The sequence below is a fragment of the Lycium barbarum genome, chromosome 9 (genome assembly GCF_019175385.1).
Source record: "Lycium barbarum isolate Lr01 chromosome 9, ASM1917538v2, whole genome shotgun sequence".
NCBI lineage: Eukaryota > Viridiplantae > Streptophyta > Magnoliopsida > Solanales > Solanaceae > Lycium > Lycium barbarum.
Window position 1 is genome coordinate 31,577,789 of NC_083345.1, and position 8,880 is coordinate 31,586,668.

An 8,880-nucleotide genomic window follows, 5' to 3' on the forward strand; every position below is an offset into this window, starting at 1 on the left:
CTACGATGATCGGTAAAAACCTCACAATGGACACCGTACAAGTAATGCCTCCAAAGCTTCAAGGCGAAAACTACGGCCAACAACTCTAAATCAGGGGTAGGGTAATTCTTTTTGTGAACCTTCAACGGACGGGAAGCGTAAGCTATCACTCTAGCCTCCTGCATCAACATCGCACCCAAACCCATACGGGACGCATCACAATAGACCGCGAAGTCCTTGCCCTTCACAGGTAAGGCTAGGATCGGGGTTGTCGTCAAAAGAAGCTTGAGCTTTTGAAAGCTCTCCTCACAATCATCCGTCCACTGGAAGGGAATATCCTTCCGAGTCAATCTGCTCAAAGACGAAGCAATGGCAGCAAAACCCTTCACAAAGCGACCATAATAACTGGACAAACCCACAAAACTACGAATCTCGGTAACAGTAGTGGGCCTCGCCCAACCCCTCACATCCTTAATCTTCTGTGGGTCAACCATAATTCCCGCTTTGGATACCACATGACCCAAGAATGCCACAGACTCTAACCAGAACTCACACTTAGAAAATTTTGCAAATAGGTTATGTTTCTTTAACAACCCAAGGACGGTATGAAGATGGCTCTCATGCTCTACTCTACTCTTGGAATACACTAAGATGTCATCAATAATTACAATCACAAAAGAATCAAGGAACGACCTAAAGATGCCATTCATCAAGGTCATAAAAGCAGCTGGGGCATTGGTAAGCCCGAAAGACATCACTAGAAACTCATAGTGGCCATATCTCGTCCGAAAAACTGTCTTCGGAATATCCTCCACTCTAATCTTCAACTGATGATAGCCGGAACGCAGATCAATCTTAGAAAACACCGAAGCACCCTGAAGCTGGTCAAATAAATCATCAATACGAGGCATAGGGCATTTGTTCCGGATAGTGACCTTGTTCAACTGGCGGTAATCAATGCACATCCTCATGGTCCCATTTTTCTTCTTCACAAATAACACTGGAGCACTCCAAGGGGAGACGATCGATCTAATGAATCCCTTGCTCAATAAATCCTGCAATTGTTCCTTAAGTTCTCTCAACTCGGCTGGTGCCATCCGATATGGTGGGATGGAAATAGGACGAGTACCTGAGTCCACGTCGATACATAAATCAATGTCACAATCGGGTGGCATACCCAGCAAATCTGACGGAAATACCTCTGCGAACTCGCTCACAATAGGAATAGACTCAAGGGATGGAGATGTAACAATTGTATCATAAACATGCGCCAAATATGCTAAACACCCCTTACTTACTAATTTCTTTGCCCGAATGAAGGAAATAATCTTCTTCGGAGCGGGACTAGGAGTACCTCCCCATTCAAACCTAGGGATGCCTGGCATGGCTAAAGTAACTGTCTTGGCGCAACAGTCCAAGATCGCATGATAAGGAGAAAGCCAGGACATACCCAATATAATATCAAAGTACACCATATCCAGAATCATCAACAACCACAGAATCTCCGACTGGAGTAGACACATGAACAGGTATATCTATGCTATCATAGGGTAAATCCCAACCAACGGCATGAAATGCAGATACATACGAATAAGTGGATCCAGGATCAAATAACACAGATGTTGCTCTATGACGGACAAATATGGTAACTGAGATCACAGCATCTAAGGCCTCTGTCTCGGCCTTACCAGAAAATGAGTAACAATGGGCTCCACCACGACCGTCCTGGGATCCCCCTCTCAAACTCTGAGTACCACCTTTAGTTGGCTAGAACCCACCTCTAGAACCATGGGAAGTACTGCGGCCTGACTGAGCACCGCCTCTCTGAGAAGTCCCTCCTCGACCACCGGTCTTCGGCGGCTAATAATCTCACGTAGGTCGCGGACATCTTTATCCAATATGCCCAACCTCCCCATAAGAGAAACAGGTAAAAGGAGTCGAGTGCTGAAACACGAAAACTGAAGACCCGGATGAAGCAGTCCTGTCCACTGGTCTAGAGAACGAGCTCTCAGGAGCTCTCTGTCTAGGTGGCTCACTAGAGGAAGCCGGTAATACTGAATGCACGGGACGACCAGAATAGGACTGAGGTGGCCTAAAAAACTGACCGGTGCCCCTCGTACTAGAACCCCCAAAGCTGCCAGTCTGACGTGGCCTCTTGTCACCACCACTAAAAGCACAGACCTTGGCGCCCTCAACCATCGAAGCATGCTCAATAACGAATTGGAAGGAAGCCTCCATAGACTCCATCTGAAGGCAAGGAATCTGTAGAGAGCCCACTAGTCCTCCAACAAAGCGCCTGATCCTATCAGCCTCTGTAGGAATCAACAGAGTAGAGTATCGGGCCAAATAGAGAAAACGACACATAAGACTCCAAGGACATACCCCTCTGCTCAAGGTGTAGAAACTGCTCCCTACGAGCCCCTCTCAAAGACCGGGGCACATACTTCTCAAGGAAGGCCCGGTAGAATTGAGTCCAAGTCAATGGAGGAGAACCCTCAGGTCTGCACGCCACGAAATACCTCCACCACGTCTTAGCGTCGCCGCGAACTGGTAGGACACATTATCAACGCCGTGGGTCTCCACTATCCCCATGCGGTGCAGCAACTTATGCATATCAAGAATAAACTCATAGGCATCCTCAGATGAAGTACCAGAGAACCTCGGTGGCTCTAACTTCCTGAACCTCCCCACCAGGTCCTGATCAGCAATAGTCATAACGGCGCCATCCATGGGCCTAATATCCTCAATAGGGGCGGGTATAGTATTAATGCGGGGAGCCATAGCTGCGGCGGGATGTGCTACCCGCGTGGGTCCCTGCTCAGGGGTCTGTGCCCCAACCCTAGTCTGTGAACCCCCGCCAGGAGTAGTAACACCGGCGGCCGCCTGCTGGGCATCAAGACGAAGTAGGATCCTGGCTATAGTGTCATACACGGCTTGGTCAGAAGTAACCTCAGGTTGTGTCCGTGCTGGGTCACGCCATCCTCTACGGTCTGGTCTCTACCCGGCTGGTACTCAGGCTCAGGAGATGGAGATCTCTCTCGTCGCTGGCCCACTGTCGGAGCTCTAACCGTTACTGGGGTAGCCCCGCAGCCTCTCGCTCTGCCGCACCCTCTGACTGTAGCGCGCCCTCGGGTGCCAGCCGTAGCTGCGGGCTCCGGCACCTGAACTCGGGCCATAGCAACTCGAGTCCTCACCATCTGTGAAAGAAGACATAAGAGTCAGATACAATTTGGTCTTTCAGATACCAATTTGAATAAAGTAGCACGATGGAAAGAAATAAGATGAGATTTCCTAAATGTCCCATAGCCTCCGGCAGATAAGTACGGAGCTCATCGTACCGATCCACGAGACTCTACCAGACACGCTCTTGTATTAAAGACCGGGTAACCTAGGGCAATGATACCAACTTGTCACGACCCATTTTAGCCTAGGTCATGCGGGAACCTACCCTTCCCACCTCAATAGGCGAACCCTTAACTCAATGTTCAAAATCAATAAAATAATAGCGGAAGAAGTAAAATGACGTAAGTCTCACAATATAATATAGATAAGTGCGGAAGTAAATGCATCCACCCAGTATCTGGTCTGGTCATACAAAAGCATCTAAATCCGAATACTAAGGTCTGAATAATAATACATAAAATGTCTCAAATCATGTCTTGAGTGAAAATGAAGACATAAGCAATTTAAGAGTCTTCGAGGTTAGCGGACGCCATGCTCACCCTGGAAAACTCAAGTGGAAGCTGAAGAGTCGATCAACCACGAGTCAGAGAAGTAGATCCGGCTTGATACTCTACATTCATAAAAGAATGTAGCAAGTGCAGGTCAGTATAAACAACAGTACTGGTAGGCATCATAGGCCGACTAAGCATAGTTAACATAATTCAGAAAATAACGCAAATAAATAAGTAAACGAATCACGCAAAGAACGATATAATCGTAACCGAGTATCCATCAACACTTATGTAAGTATCTAACCCCAATTTAATAAGTCTGAGTATATCTAATCCTGAAATAATCACCACGATGGAATCATCACAGTTAAATAATCAACAACACAATCGTCAAAATACAGTCATCACGATATCTCACTCAAGTCATAATGCAATGCAGTGCAATAATGATATGAATGGGATGCCATGCCATGCCATGCTATGCAAAGAGGTGTACACATGCACTCTGGGGGACCCGCGGAGCCCATACACTACAATCGATTCTGGAATAACATCGGAATCGGCCATGCAATAACGATGCCCGAATATAACCATCGGACATCGGCCTCATCACAATCACTCAAAAAAGTTATCAAATATCAGTTTCATAAATCAATGATTTCGAAATTGAACCTCGAACATCGGCCTCCTCACAATCACTCAAGTAAAAGAGTTTATCAAGTATCAGTTTCATATAAACAACGATTTCGGAATGGATCTTCGGACATCGGCCTTTTTCACAAACACTCAAGTAAAAGAGTTCATCAAATATCAGTTTCGCTCAATCAACGATACCGGATCATCACCGGATATCGGCCATGCATGATAATTATGAGAGAATGCGTGCAATGCATATGTCAATCATCAACAAGCAAGCTCAATATGACAAGTACCTCAACGGGGTACGCCAACAATGTATCACATCACAATACCAACAGTGGGTATGCCAACATATATCAATAACTCAAGCACCAACAATGGGTACGCCAATATATATCAATAACTCAAGTACCAACAGTGGGTACGCCAATAATGTATCAAAGTACAAATACCAAAAGCGGGTATGTCAATCCTATCCGAATCAAGACAATAAGCGACATTCGTTATCTACCAACTACGCATGGCATCAAGCCATCACAATTAAACAATCAACACGTATAATGGGGTGGCTAGTCCCAACACACATCAGGGCCCAACCTAAAGAAATATTCATCCTAACTTCACACCCGAAGGTTCACGTGATGTCTCCGACATCATAATCTAAATATGTGTTTCATTATACTAAGTCTCACCAGAGGTAAACCATAACCTACCTGGACTGCCGAACCGCAACACCAACTAGTCATTCTATCGCCTGACCCTTCCTCTGAAGCTCAGAACCAAAGTAGTCTAAGAATAATCAAATTCTAAATTAGAAATCATGAATAATGATACTAATATTGCTATGATATCAATTAGGTCCATTTTAATCCTAGAAATTGGGAAAATGGGACCACAAGGGCGAAACGGGAAATTTACGGGTACAATACCTAGGTAATCATAACCCAATCATTAATTATTGATTTAGCTCACGAATTATCCTCAAATCTGATTTCTAGTAAAAACCCCCAAATTGGGTATGAACTCTAATTCTCCAAATTCGAAATTCAACGTTAAAAGTGAAAGATATATAATTACTAAGCTTAGATTCATCAAGTTTTATCATCAATCATCATTAATTTATCATATAGGATCCTAAGGGAAAATCTCCCAAAACCCTTCTTAAAATTCCAACTCTAAGGGATTGTAAAAGGGAAGGGGGAATTCTACAAGGATTGTGATTAAGGAAGAGTAAAGGATTGGACAAAGTTTTACCTCCAAGAATCTCCTCAATTTGTCTCCAAGAACAGTTTCTCTAAGCTTCAATATCGAGATATGACATAATGAGGGTCTAAGACTTATTTAAGACACATTTAATGAAATGTCACTGCCGTGACTGCCACGGCGGAGGGAGTGCCGCTACGGCGACTGCGACACCGCCGCAGCGGTAATGCCTAAATCACTCATGACCGCCCCAGCGGTCATCACACCGCCATAGCGGTGCCACTGGGGCAGCTCTGGTACCGCCGTTGCGGCACTAGACACTAGATTCCCTATAAATTTTCTAAGTTTCAATCGAAAATCCGCGTTATTCCTGAGGCTATCTGCTCACAACCCGACCACCTAAACCCATACAAAAATACACTGTGAACGCACTCGTGGTCTTGAAATTTCTAACGGAGGTCTCGTTGACTGAGTCAACCACCTATGCCTACTTCCCATTTCCCATCCAAAGTCCCGAAATGCACCAAAATGCATTGGGAACTGAACCAACCATACATACAGGTTCTAAACAACCATCTGGACCTCTCGGAGTTGATGAAACTCCTGAAAAGGTCCGTTTTCCCAAAAGTCAACCTTGGGTCAAAAATGAGTCAATCAATGCTCGGAAGTGGCAAAAGTGTCAAAAGAGCTATAACGACCAAACGGGTCATTACAGCTTACGATATTTACGAAGGGTTTAGGATGGTTGAGAGAGCTTGGAGAGTCGAGAAGAATATTATTTTTGAGTGAAATAATGGCCCAAGGTCGTGGCCCCTTTAATTTATAAGAAAGGGAAATTTTCCACCTCATCCACTTCGATGGTCAACTAGACGGACCATCGATATGCTCGATGACTGTCGAGTGGTGGCATCAAGATGCCTGATCAGAGCTGACTCTCTGATGGTGGTTCGACAGTTAGGATTGACGGGGTCGTTAACCATTCGACGGTTCGTCGAAATGGGCGTCGAACTGCCCTGCTGTCACACTCGTTTCCTTTGATTCGTCCAACCTCCAATCTTTCCGTTACTTGTTAAACGTGACTTAAACCCTCATACATATAGAATGAACATGTAGAATCTCTTGTGACCTTGACGAAAACTTCACTTCCTAAATCCAAGTCAGCTAACTCATGGCGAAACTCAACGTATAAAGTACGGGGTCTAACACCATAATCCCCCATTATTATACGTATCACGATAGTCATAGTTGTAGATTTTTTTCCATTTCGTTTTGTTAACGAATTCATCTGGACATATTCATCATCTAAAGATATATCTTTCATTAAAATAGTTATATGACATGTCTCTCTTTATCGGTAAACTACATCCTCGAACTCGAGATTTCAATTTTTTCACTATAGTACCCGAATTGACTTCGGCTTTACTAATGAATAAATTAGCTTTGTTGCAATCCTTATTATAACGAGAATTTGTTGATGTTGAATAAACCAATTTTAAAATGGGATAGCAAGCTCAATAGGCATGAGTTCTAGTATCACAAGCGTTTCCTCATAGGAATGTCCACGAATTTGATCAATTACTCTTCGTGCTTTGTCAGCAAATATAGATATGTGTTCACCTAAAGCATATACTTTTTTTTTCCTTCTTTAGCATAAGATTTGGCTCCTACATAATACTGAATCATAAGCATTTTGATTTTTTTTATTTATAATAACGACGAGATTTATTATCGCTTTTTGCATATGCTCTAAAATTTAATGTAGGTGGAAATTCTCTCAATTTGTGGCCTACTATACTGTTTGTTATATAAATAGGCAAATGCTCTTTTTCAATATGATAGCAAAACTATGACCGATTATTGTGGGTATAATGGTAGACTCCCGGAATCAAGTTACTATTATTTCTTTTATTGCTTTTTTGTTAAGCTTATACGATAAATCATATATTAGCAGTATTATCAAATGTACTGCGCATATTTGAATAGTATGTATTATATATATATGTTAAGTTGCATGTATTAAGTATATATACAATTTACATATTTTGTGCAATATACATATAAATACTATATTCTTAAATTATATAAGCAGTGGAATAGGAATGCCTGCTTAAGGGTCAATTAAATTGAAATCAAGGGTTCATTTATACTACGTGTCTTTTAAGTGGAATAGGAACAACCACGTATTTTATGAATATATTGCTGGTTGTTTTGGATATTCTGCTCCTCTTTCAATTTTTGGTCAACATCTTCATCTTTTTGGTCTCCATTTTTTTTTTTCATTTCTTTGCTTCTTCAAGTTCTCTTAGAAAATTCTCAATTTCATGGTTGTTGAAAAAATTACTCGTAAGTCAAAGCCTGGATTTTGGTATTTCACGCCATGAAAGCTCCGGCATAGAAAGCTCCCGAATGCCGCCACCGGTGGTGACAAGAAGAAGAAGTCAATTGAGACTTCTAGAAGGTGCTGAAGCAAGTTTACCCCGACATCGGTATCTCCAGCAAAGCCATGGGTATGTTGTTATAGGTCCCTCTTCTTTCTTCATAGAATTTTAATTCATAAAATTATCAATTTTTAAGAAAAAGAAAATCAAATGAAAGAGCATCACACCCATATATTAAGAAAAAGACTAGATAATTTCGTTTGGACGATTCTAAATTCTTGAATTTTAGGGTTTTGATTCTTCCATTATTGATGTACAAATAGAATTTTTTTTTTTTTTAGAAGAGTTGTAACTTTATTTTTCTATAGTGATTACTGCAATTTATTTTCCCACGTTCATAAGTCAGTATATACTGTGGCGGAGAATAAGCTAATTGATATTTTTGTTATCTTTTGCAGGTTATTGATAAATTTCAACTTAAAATCCCTTTATTCTAAAGTAAATATTTGTTTCTCTGATTCTAATTTTTGAATTTTAGGGTCCTGTTTCTTGAGTTTTGCGGGATATGTTGTCAATAAAGGTATGTATGTATATGTCCTGCTAATTGAACTTTACTATTATTTCTCGTATAGACTGTCTTTGTACTGTGGCCAACGGCCGCTTCCATATATTTCTTTTCAGATACTAATGGAGATTAATTGCAGTAAAGGAAACAAGAGTGAGAGATTTCAGAGAAATATAAACCAAAGTAATGGTGGTGGTGGTGGCGATCATCGCAATCGCTTAAACCAAAGTTATGGTGGTGGTGGCGGTCATCGCAATCGCTTACAACATTCAGGCAGTATTGCGTTGTTTTCGCTTTTCTAATTCTCATTCTGATGGGCATCTTATGATTTTCATATGTGGGTATATTTCTTGTGAAAACTCAAGGCTACTAAGTATTGTTAGTTCTGATTTGAAATTGGATATTGTCCTACATATTTGCTATAAAAATGTGTTCCTTGCTA

The 8,880-nt window shown here is 41.9% G+C and overlaps 1 long non-coding RNA gene across 2 annotated transcripts; it reads left to right on the plus strand.

The window, feature by feature from the left end:
* Positions 1-7,631: 7,631 nt before the first annotated feature.
* LOC132611053 (uncharacterized) lies at positions 7,632-8,880 on the plus strand. 2 transcript variants are annotated; one of them, XR_009571446.1, is made up of 3 exons: positions 7,632-8,002; positions 8,332-8,453; positions 8,578-8,880. It is a non-coding gene; the product is annotated as an uncharacterized LOC132611053 (long non-coding RNA). The 2 variants fall into 2 exon arrangements; XR_009571445.1 differs by having other exon boundaries at positions 7,641-8,002; positions 8,412-8,453.